This window comes from Micromys minutus, assembly GCF_963924665.1.
Source record: "Micromys minutus genome assembly, chromosome: 6".
Lineage (NCBI taxonomy): Eukaryota > Metazoa > Chordata > Mammalia > Rodentia > Muridae > Micromys > Micromys minutus.
Window position 1 is genome coordinate 47,089,490 of NC_137975.1, and position 12,182 is coordinate 47,101,671.

A 12,182-nucleotide genomic window follows, 5' to 3' on the forward strand; every position below is an offset into this window, starting at 1 on the left:
TGAAATTCATGAATAAATGCCAAAATTCAAAAGAGCCAGTGCTTTGGATTCTTACAATGCACAATAAAATATTTCCTCAACTAATATAATACCCTATATATCAGAAGAGAGAGAAACCTCCCACACACCTCAAAAGAAACGACCTATGAATTTGCAGAGAAGTTTTCTAAAAATCTCCAAAAGGCATAAAGGACAATCTGAAATTGCTCTTCTCTGGCCTAACCTCTAAGTGAGTGGCACTGAAAAGACTTCTTAAATAGACAAGTCTAATCCTGTGATCTAAGAGCCATGTGCCAAACTCCTTTAAAGAAATGAATTTAAAATCCCTGTCACATTTAAAATCACAGTCAGAGCCTGAAGAAGGCAAAGTCCTAGTGCACCTGCCTGCTTCCTTCCTCCTGTCTGCACAGAAAATGCTGTCAATCATAGCATCCTTTTCAAGGGCACTAGATGCTCTTTGAAGGATCTCCTAGAAGTCACGGCCACAATATCTCTAGATATTCATATGCTATTATCCTCTCTATTAACAAACAACTGCTACAGGCCAAGGAAGCACAATTCATGTTTTTCTCTGTTGCATAAAGCAAAATTACTGGACAAAATCTTCAATACAGCAAATCTAAAACCCCCAAATTAGATCTTGTTTTGTTTTAGTTCTCTCTGGGTTTTGTTGTTTGTTGACATAGTTTCTCACATGTGAGGCTGACCTTAAATTCACTATGTATGTATCTCAGGATAAGCCTAAATTCCTGATCTTTGTGCCTTTACCCCCACAAATGCTGAAATCACAGGCATATGCTATAAAGCCCTATCTAGAAATTAGTCTTCATTACTTCATCCCTTACTGTTATATACTGATCTTCATTTTGGAATGCAATAGTTCCAAACTTTTGTGTGAGAACAAAAGGATCCCTCTCAAAATGAAACATCACACTTCAGGTCTTGGGTACATTTCTTTAGAAGTTTGATATCAAAGTGATGAATGTGACTTATATTCAAATAATTCAGATTCATAAGAATTCACAGAGCCACTGTGACATGGGACAAAGTGTTCCCAAGTTAGAAAGAAAGCTAAGAGATGCCCTGCAGTAACAGTAATGTGAGAGAGCACCTATGGTGTTATATGCACATAAATAACTGGTGTTTTCTTAAGGAACATAATATGAATGCCATCTTTCAGATGTGAGTAATTAAAACATCCTAATAATAAAGTGGGCTCTATTCTAAAACTTATTCTTAAAGTTGGAAAAAAGTGTCAGTGAGCAAGTTCGTGACAAAGAGCTGTCTTAGTTACCCTTCTGTAGCTGTGACAAAAGACCATGACCAGGCAACTTCCCAAAGAAAGCAGTTATTAGGATTCACATTTCAGGGAGTTAGATAACTTTCGATAAAGGAATGATGGCGGAAACAGTTGAGAGCCCATATCCTGGTCCACAAGGAGAAGACTGAGAGGGAACAGAATCTCAGGAGTCTGTTGCAACCTCAAGGCCTGTCCCCAGACACCTGTTTCCTTCAACAAGGCCATACTTTCTAATTCTTCTCAAACAGTTTCACCAACTGGAGACCAAATATTAAAACATGTTCATTGGGGGAGGGACAATTCCATTCAACCATCACAGAAGCAAATGGCATAGTATGATTCATCGAGAAAGAAAATCTTTATTCAGGTGTGGTGACACATGCCTTTAGTCCAAGCAATCAGAAGACAGAGGCAAGCAGATCCTTATAAGTTCGAGGCCAGCCTGATCTACGAAAGGTGTTCAAGGATAGTAAGTACTGTTAAACAGAGAAACCTTGTCTCAAAAAGGAAAACAACAACAAGAACACACACACACACACACACACACACACACACACACAGAGAGAGAGAGAGAGAGAGAGAGAGAGAGAGAGAGAGAGAGAGAGACAGACAGACAGACAGACAGACAGAGGACACCAGCAATTTTCATTTAGCAGTAACAATAGATGTCAGTGAACAGTACCCACTGTCTGTTAAAGTCAGTCTAACAGTTTCTGTGTTTTTGCCAAATAAATGTTTAGTAACTGAAACACAATAATGCATGTTAAGCATGCCTAATCCCAAATTCAAGTTTATGTGTGATGACATGGTATAAGAAATAGAAAATTCTTTAAGTCACTCTGTACTTCAAAATTAAGGTACACTAAAAATATAGTACCAAATTCTAAGCCACACATGTACATGAAATATAAATGAATTTCCTGATTAGTGGTGGGTTCCATTCCCTACACAACTCAAAATCTGCATTCATACATGATGGAGCCAGACTGACCTAAGCCTTTTCTTAAAGTCTCTGATGAAAGACAAAGGAACTTTAACTACATATCCTTGTTCAGGACAAAAGTTGGCAAGGCTGATCTGACCCTGAAGACAAGAACCTTGAAAGAGTCAAGGCTGTGGTTTCTGAGGACCTGATGCTGCCCTGGGCTGTGGTCATTAATTCTAAGACAACTGCATCTGAGACATCCTGTGTTCTCCTTGACAACACTGTGTGATTTAGCTTTCTTCCAATACTGGCTATTCTCTTCCCCACCCAGCAAATAATATACAAGGCACTTTATTTCTTAATAAATTTTTGAGAGGGTCATTAAACATAGCTTATGCAAGACCTCCTGATCCCTGCTTTTATCTTCTCTGTTTTTTATCCTTTCTATCTTTATTATTGCCAGGCATCTTCCCATCAGGACCCTGTCACTGAAGAACAAACTGCTGGTCCAGGTCTGCATCTCTCTGCCTCTGTCTCTCTTTCTGTCGCTCTGTCTTGGCTCTATCTCTGTCTCCATCTTCCTCTCCCCCTCCTCCCCCACACATATGCACACATACAAACACACACACACATTCCAAATTCAAACTCCAAGATCTACATCATCACAATTAACATCAAAACTGGGATTCATTAAAGTAATTCATTGTTTGGATCTCTCTTGGGGATCCACCAAAGCCTTTTCTTTTGTGGGTATGTGGAAAGGTTTTATCCTTACAAAAGCAAACACTGAAAGCATAACATAGTTACCAAACAACTATAACCTGTAAAAATGGGAAATCTTGCATGGACTAGGGAAAGGGTGTCAATAGTACAGAATGAAGTCCTAGCCTGCCATCTAGAGGACACAAACTGACAACAGGGAATGATTACCTCTTAACCCCTGAAACGGAACAAGAGATAATCTTTTTTTTAAAAAAGAAAAGCAAGAGTCAGAGAGTTGGCTCAGCAGACAAAGGCACTTGCTAGCAAGCCTAATGACCTCAGTTTGATCTCCCGGTCCCACAAGGTGGAAGGAGAGAACCAACTCCCCCAAGTTGTTCCCTGACTTCCACAAATGTGCTGTGGTTCACATAAACACACACTCACTCACACACACATACACCACACTCACACACGTGTCCACATTCTTTGTGAGGAGATCTCTCTGTGTCAAATTTCGTAGAGCTTTTTTTTTTTTCCCCCAAAAGGCATTTTGAAACATCCATGGGTTACCTATAAAACCATAGAGACTGAGACAAGAAGATCTTAATTTAAAGTTAAGCCTGCAATATATAACAAACTCCAGGCTAACCTGAGCTACACAGTAAGATCCTGTCTCAAAAATGCAAAACAAACAAACAAACAAACAAACAAAAAAACCAAATGGGGAATATACACCTAAAACTGGGTTTCTGAGTACCCCCACCTATTCTGGACATCTTTGGACACCCGCACATGCAGGTAGGTGCTCCTCCCCACTTCCACCTCAACAACAGCCAGGCATGATCTCTGTTGTGTTTGCAAAGTGATAACCATCATGTTATGGACACTTAATTTTTACCCCATTGGTCTGAACTGTCAGCCCTCCAAATACTGTAGTAAAGGGGGTTGGGAAGATGGCCCAATTGGTAAAGTGCTTGCCTGAAATGAGGACTTATGTTCAGATCCCAGTCCAACATAAAATGGCACATGCCCCACCATGTTCATAGCAGCCTTATTTATAATTGCCAGAAGCTGGAAAGAACCCAGGTGTCCTTCAGTAGATGAATTGATAAAGAAAGTGTGGTACATTTACACAATGGAGTACTACTCAGCTATCAGAAACAATGACTTTACAAAATTCTTAGGCAAATGGATGGAACTAGAGACTACCATCCTGAGTGAGGTAACCCAGTCACAAAGGAACACGCATGGTGTGCACTCACTGATAATTGGATACTAGCCCCAGAAAGCTCTGTGCACACACAAAGACATACACAAATAATGCTCTAAAATATGGTGTCTTCTGGAGCCTTTCATTCTTCAAAGGCCATCATGTGCATTGTGTGTTTGGGAGCCAGATATGCCTACATGTGGAGAGCTTTTGAGGCTACTTGGCAAGAATTCAACATTGGGCCAGGACAGGGAAGCTCAGGCAGGAATCTGATTTTAGGCTAGAACAAAGAAGTAGGCTTCAGGCAACAATATGACTTTAGGCTAGGGCAGAGAAGTAGGCTCAGATTCTTCTTATCATCCTGATAAGCCCTTAGAAACTTTGTTTATTGCCTTGCTGGTGCCTTAACTATTTGTGTTCTTTGTCTTCCTTGTTCCCTTAATCTAGAAGTGACCTTGCATGTAATTAACATGGTATAAAAGCAGACTAGGAAAAAATAAACCTGCCTCAGCCACAGAACTGGCTGGGGTCATGCTACAATGTTGTATAATTGTCCTTTTTCTCTTTAATCCTTGCTCCTGTGCTTGAGAACCTGTTGACTGGCTGAGCTGGCTTAGATAGACATTTGGTGTAAAATTTTATGTCCTGGCTAAGAGTTTGAGGCCATGCTTACTGATGCAGCTGCAACATCACAGGCAAAGTCCCCAAATGTCCTTCTTTTGGATTCTGTTGCCTTCTTAAAAAAACAAAACAAAAAAACAAAAACCAAAACAACAACAACAACAAAAACCCTGTGTTTTGTAGCAGTTAACATCTGTCCCTGGTAAATGGTGATTTCTTCACTCCCCATGTCTCTTGACTCTAATTACATAGAAATAAAGCCAAGGAACCCAGTCTGTGCTGTGATCTCTGTGCCCTGGAGGTTATAAGATGAGCAATTATTTTTCAATATTTTGCCTATTATTTTTTTATACAGATAATTTTTTGTAAGTTCTTTGCTGGACAAGAATGAGTAGTCCCCCCAAGAATGTTTTTCAACAGAGCAATCTTATTTCCAAGACTTGCTTCAGTCCTGTGTTGGTCCCAAGCTGACAGGACAAGAGGCAGAGCTGAAGATTTTGTTCCACTTCGTTTTAGGTCAGAATGTCAACGCTTTTGACCAATGGCACGTATGAAACTACTGAAATATAAAAAGGATATAGGTTATGCTTATTTATTATGATTGGATTCACTATGTAGCTCAGGCTGGCCTAAAAATCAATCCTCCTGATTTTATCTTCAGGGTAGAGGGGTTTCAGGGGTACGCTACCCCAGCTGTATTTTCAAAGGTAAAAAAGACATAAAGCTGGAATGCATTGCAAAGCCTTATGGTAAATTAAACTCCATAACCACTTTCTTGCATGGAATTTTAGAGTGAGAGGCCAGCTGCAGTTTTATTTAGATTTTTACCCTGGAGTTGTCAAGAGGTACTTAGAACGGTCTGAGAAGCAAGGATCTTGGGAAATCCAGGAAGAGAAAGGAGGGGCATAGAACAAGGATTTTGAGCCAAGATTTTAGGTGATTCTAAGAAACAACAAAGAAATATGGAATCTGCCGTCAGACTGCCTTAAGCAGGGCCTTTCTAGCTTAGCCATTCTGCAGTATTAAGTCGGTTATTAATACATGAAAACTTTGGTGTACAGATGATACCACCCCATCATAGCAAGAAGTAGCATTCGTTTCAATACAGTAACTTCTATACTCTGGACACTCTTGTAAGCGTCTTTCTTGTCCTAACTCATTAATATTTTCAATAGCCCAGATTGGGGAAACTAAAACACTAAAGTATAACCTTCCCAAAGCTTTATAACTGAAATCAGTGAACATAACTTATTTAGTACTGATTTGACAACTTTATAACCTTCTTGGGTCCCATTCCACGCTGATAACTACTGAACTTACAAATTCACTTTATTATCATTTCAACTTTGCAGTTAGGGAATTTCATATTCATCTTAGAAGCAACTGGTAAAAGACTATGAGTATGTCTAAGATGGAATTATGCTTTCCTAAAACTGCCCTTCAGTCTCCCTCTGAAATACTATCCTCAACAAGGGAGTGGAGGTACACCATCATCTCACAGCACCCATGTCTCACCGCAGTGAGTACAAGACAAGTACCAACAGCAGATCTACCACAACACACAAGCTACAACAGTAGTTGTTATTACTCTGGGCCAGAACAGAAAGGAGGTAACTTCAATCGAGAAAATGCCTCCATTAAGAATCACACAGTAAGCAGGCCTATAAATCATTTTCTTAATTAGTGATTGACGAGAAAGTCCCCAGCCCATTGTGGGTAATGCCACTCCTGAACTGGTAGTCCTGGGTTCTATAATGAGTAAGGTGAGCAAGTCACTGCGAACAAGCAAGTAAGCAGCACTCCTCCATGTCCTGCATTAGCTCCTGCCTCCAGGTTCCTGCCATTTGAGTTCCTGTCCTGATTTCTTTCAAGGATGAACAATGCTGTGGAAGTATAAGCCAAATAATACTTTTCCTCCCCAGTTGGCTTTTTGATCATTATGTTAATTGCAGAAATAAAAACTCCACAACAGCATCCCTTTCTATTTATTTTGAGCTTCTATCAACCAATCTTAACTCCCAAATAATACACATGTGCATACTCCTGCTAATGCTCACCACTCTCTTCTGACACCTAGCTATAAGGTGGTCCCCTACCCAACTCTGAGCCCATCATACTTTCTCCAGCATGCCAGCTGAAAACCAACTCCGCTCCATGACTACAAAGCCCTTGGACAGTGAACCTGGAGCTGCTGGCAATGAGGTCTCTGTTGTAGGAAGGAGAAAATGTCTGCTACGGACTGTGCTTGAATTGCTGTCATTTGCAGTCACCAACGTGAACACTTGGTATGGAAACAGATGTTTGTAGAATGATCAGGAAAAGTCATCCCTTCCATAGCATTTGGAGAAAAGTGAAGTAGTCTGCTTTGATCAGAGACTTACTCTCAAAGGTAGCAGCAAAGAAAAGAGACTTGAAGTCTAAGGAAAATCAGTTGAAAACTTTGAGTGCTGTATCATTATGCATCAGAAATGTTGTGTCTCACAGTACTGGAGGCTGGTCCAGGGTCACCAGGCGAGAGTTGGTTTCCTTCCATTTGTCTGTGCCTCCTTCCATGGACTGTCTGGTATTTTCTATCCTAGTTATATACCAGTGACACCAGATTCCAACCTACCCCCAAACAACCTCATTTTACTGAAAATATTTGTTTCCCATTTAAAATATTCTTTCTGATTACAATTTCCCTTCTCCCATCTCCTCCCAGATCCTTTCCACACCATCCAACTCCAGCTCCCTTCTCTATCTCTTTACAAAACATCGATTACAAAACAAAACAAATAAGCATTAAAAAAAAAAAAACAAATCAGAAAATAGAAAGAACAAACATGAGAAACACAGACACATATACCTCATAAAAAGATGTAATTTGGAAGCACAATAGTTAAGCAAAAGACCCTTAAGGTAAAAAAGCCAAGACAAGGCATTATGAGACAAAATATCTCCAAAACTATAATGGAGTTTGCTTTGTATTGGCTGGGCTTCGGGCCTGCCCTTTAGTGCGGTTTGTTACCCAGTGAAACACCTTTAGAGACAAGTAATTTTTCCCTTTGGAAATTGTCAGTTGACAATAGCTTCTGGGCTAGGGATGAACATTTTTGTCCAAATGCTTTGTCAGTGTCTGGGACTCCATCTGGCTTGAGCCAACAATCCTTCTGCCTTTTTTGCTTAGCTCCTTAAGCCCTGAGGGGAAGGATTTGATAAAGACATCCCATTTAGCACTTAGTGTTCCAAGGTCTCTCCATCCTGGTTATAGGTCTTTGTACTAATTCCCTCTAGGGGGAAGCTAACCTGGCGATAGCTGAGCTAAGCTGGATATGGATGTCCTTAGGAGTCATTATACTGTCAGTTCCTTTGGAAGAACAACAGTAATGAGTTTTCCTCTAGGTCCGTAGCCTACACATTCTCAGGTGCAATGCCCTCACTTTAACTCTACCAATAAAGACAATACCTCCAAATAATGTCAAACTGAGAATTCAACATATAAAATGTAGGGAAGACACAACTCATAGAAATGAGTGTAAACCCACCCCCAGCAGTCTCCTCATAGAACACCATTATTCAGCTGTACTGGATGTTCCTTAGATGAGTTATTGTTACCATCTTAAATACTGATAGCCTTGTCCGTTAGTACTGAGCTGTAAACAGGACATCTCAACACCATCACCCTTTCCTTCCCAAGGCTCTGGGGACATCACCAAAAGAGAAAAGGGACTTAAGAACCAGAGAGATTAAACACTATTAGATAAGACATGGTTGCCACACCCATTAACTCAATGGCTCTCTACACATGATCCTCAAAAAACTGGGCCTTCAGCATTCTATCAGGAATGGGGGAGGAGTCCATAAGACCCCACCCTTCATGGAGGAGCCAAAGGTAGGTAATTGTTGCTGGGGGAGGAGTCATAGTGTGTAGCTACTGCTTAAGGTACCATTCTCTAGCAAATAACCCCAGCTACATTCATACAAGTAACAGTAACCTAATAGTGTCCCACATGGAGAAAAAGACAAGGAAGTAGAAGGAATTGTTGAGGAAAACGGGTTTGGCAGGGGCGTGGGGGGGAATAGGAGAGGATAATGGATTGGGTATAATCAAATTGTATTTTTATACAAAACTACAGATGAATGAATTTTAAAAATCAGTTGAACTTCATTAAATGGTTGCACACTTCCTGCTTGTATTTACTTAAAGTCTTAACTTTAACATGTGATTATAGACTCCTTGCACCCCACTCCATCCCAGGTCTCTGGCACATCTTAGAGACTAGCCCACCCACCCACCTTCAATTTCCCTTCTCCCCACATCTGATTCCTCCCCTCATCTGCAACATTCATGATGCCCTTGTTTTTAATAGCTGAATACTATTCCATTTTGTAAATGAATCACATTTTCTGTATCCGTTCTTTAGTTGAGAAACACCTAGGTTTTTTTTCACTTTCTGGATGAATAATGCTGCCATGAACATAGTTGAGTAAAGTGTCCTTGTGGGATGGTGGAACATCTTTTGGGCTTATGTCATGGGAACTATGGGGCCTACTCTAGATGAGATTACTAGATGCGATGATGGGGCGGGGGAGGGGGTGGATCTGGAAGTGGCCACTTAGGCAGGACTCCCAATAGAGGGTTAAGGAAGAATGGCAACCCTTCGACCCAAAATGTGTCTTTCCTATAGGACATGCAGGAACAGAGATGGAACAGAGACTAGGGGAATGGCCAACCAATGACTGCTCCAAAATGAGACCCATCCCATGGGCAAGAACCAATCCCTGACATCATTAATGATACTCTACTATGCTTTGCAGATAGGAATCTAGCATAACTGTCCTGAGAGGTTCCACCCACCAGCCAATGGAATGATATGTGGAGACCCACTCTCAAGCATGAGAGCTTGGGGAGTCTTATGGAAGAGTAGGAAGGAGAGGGACCTGAAGAGGACTCCATAGACCAACAGAGTCAAATAACCTGGACCCTTGGGGGCTCCCAGAGACTCAATAACCAACCAAAGAGGCCCCCTGTACACATGTAGCAGAAGAGCATCTTGGTCCCAAACAACAGGAATGGGGGCTCTCCCCGAATCTGTTGCCTGCCAGCCTGTGGATCCCATTCTCCTAAACGAACTGCCGTGTCTGGCCTCAGTGAGAAAGGATGTGGATATGCCTAGTCTTGCAGGAACCTGACATGCAGGGGGATGGTCTGTGTGAGGAGATACTGGGAACAGAGGCACTGATATAGGTATGTAAAGTGAATAAATAAAAAATGATTATAAACACTCCATGTATCAAAACTTAAAAAGCAAGTGTTGCAGATGACTGGTACCCTAACTTCTGGTAAACCTGTCACTGTGACTTGCCTTTCCGGCCCAGCATAGAGACATCTGGCACCTATAACCATGACTTACACTTAGTCACATTCATCTCCACACCTGGGTTGTATGGTCTGTTTGATGCAGATACACAGCTCTCACCTCAAAGGGAGGCAGAGTCTGTTTTGGAGCTGGGTCAGAACCACAGAAGCAGGATAGCCAAACATCAGGTTCTAATACGGTAACAGAACAAAGACAGTCGTGAGTTACTTTAAAGGTACCTTAATGGAAACATCTTGTTGGCAGGCATAACAAAGCAGAGGCATCTCTAATATTATCAAAGGACACTCTTAGCTTTTGAAGTGGGAGAAGCTAAAAGTCTGTACATTCCCAAAAGGATCTTAACTGAGTCTCAAGGATATCAGGTCAAACACTGTGGTGAGAAATGAATGGCTATTGAGAAGGATGAAGATAGTCCCAGATAATTTGGACCTGAACCTGGAACTTGCTCAACAATCACTTCAACTCTAATCAACAAATCAGCTTTGTAGATGTTTAATGCAGGCACACCCCTCCCCCAAACCACAAGTCACAGCTGTGTGAAGAAAAGGCTGGTTGCTAACACTTTTACTATTGTATGTCCAGGGCTCAAACAAAAAATGGAGCTCAATTACTATACACTTTCGTTTATCCAGGGCTGGTAGTACAGAACTATACCCCTAGACTGATGTAAGAGGTCTGAGTTCAAATCCGACCTCCTAGGCAGACTAAGGTCAAGGCAATCCTGATATAGCAAGAGCCAAATTAAGTTAAAAATTAACAAGACTGGTAGACTTCAAAGGTAGAGTACATAGGTTCAACAACCCTAAACACAAAGCAAATGGAAAACCTTAACTTGTACTATCATAAACTTCAAAAAATAAGAGATCAATGACAAACAGAAGACACACATCCCTCAGATTTGACATGACAATATATGTCCCGGGCCACACTGTGGCTTGGAGTGAATCAGTAACCACCTGACTCCACCCTTGGCTGTGGAATGTTTTCTTAAGGGCTCTTGAGGAAGCAAGGTACAAGCATAGTTAGCTATTTCTCGCAGAGTGAGGTAGGTACATAATTTCCTTTGTTGACCTGCAAGACCATTTCATTTGGATCATGTAGTGAATTTACTAATGAGGAAATCTTAACAGTGGAGAGAGAAGAATCAGCTCCTTTCACCACACACAGGAATGGACCCACATGTTCTGGCGAGTATGTAAGCAGGTCACGGGTTAAACAGGCATGCTGACTGAAGCAAAACAGTCCCTGGAATCAGTGGTGGCTCAGATCTTCAGCCTGTCTGCTCAGTAGGTGACAGCTGTAGGAACTCCCTGCATTATCAGCTAAGGTGGAAACTCTATGCTTCAGAACAGCAAGCCTGTTCACAGACATTGTACTTATACAGGATGCCATGATACACTGCACTGGGTGCACCCCGTAACCTCAGCACAGAGGCTGAAGCAAGATCACCAGGTCAAAGCCAGCCCGAGCTACAGTCAGTCTGAATACATAATTAAATGTATTCCCTACTTGCAGCCCATTTTGTATTTCATATTTTGACGAACTAGTTTTTCAGCAATGTAAAATTTTTCTTGATGATCCAAAACATGAGAATATGACAAGACAGTGAGAGTCTAGACAGTGACATTCTTTCAGGGTCACATAAAACACTATCAAGTCCATTTACAATCGTCGTTCAAAATGCACGTAATTTTCTCTTCATTGTTTTCTCTCAGTGAGGCTCCAGTCTCTAAAGTTACACACACAGCTCTGCATGAGCTTCACCACCTGTTGGCTCATTACTGGGTTTATTTTTTGACAGTCTTACTATGTAGTCGACTCAGGCTGGCCTCCAAACTAGGATCCTCCTGCCTCAGCCTCCTGTGTACTAGGGTTACAAAAAGTGGGTCAATACCTAGATAAATAAATCTGACAAGTGTTCACTACATACATACACAAAATGTTTTTGCTGTTGAGACAGTTTCAAGTAGCCCATGCTTTGAACTCCTAACCCTCTTACCTCCATCCACCACTCAAATGGTAGGATTACAGGCTTAGGTGACCAAGCCCAGTGAGGGTTATTTT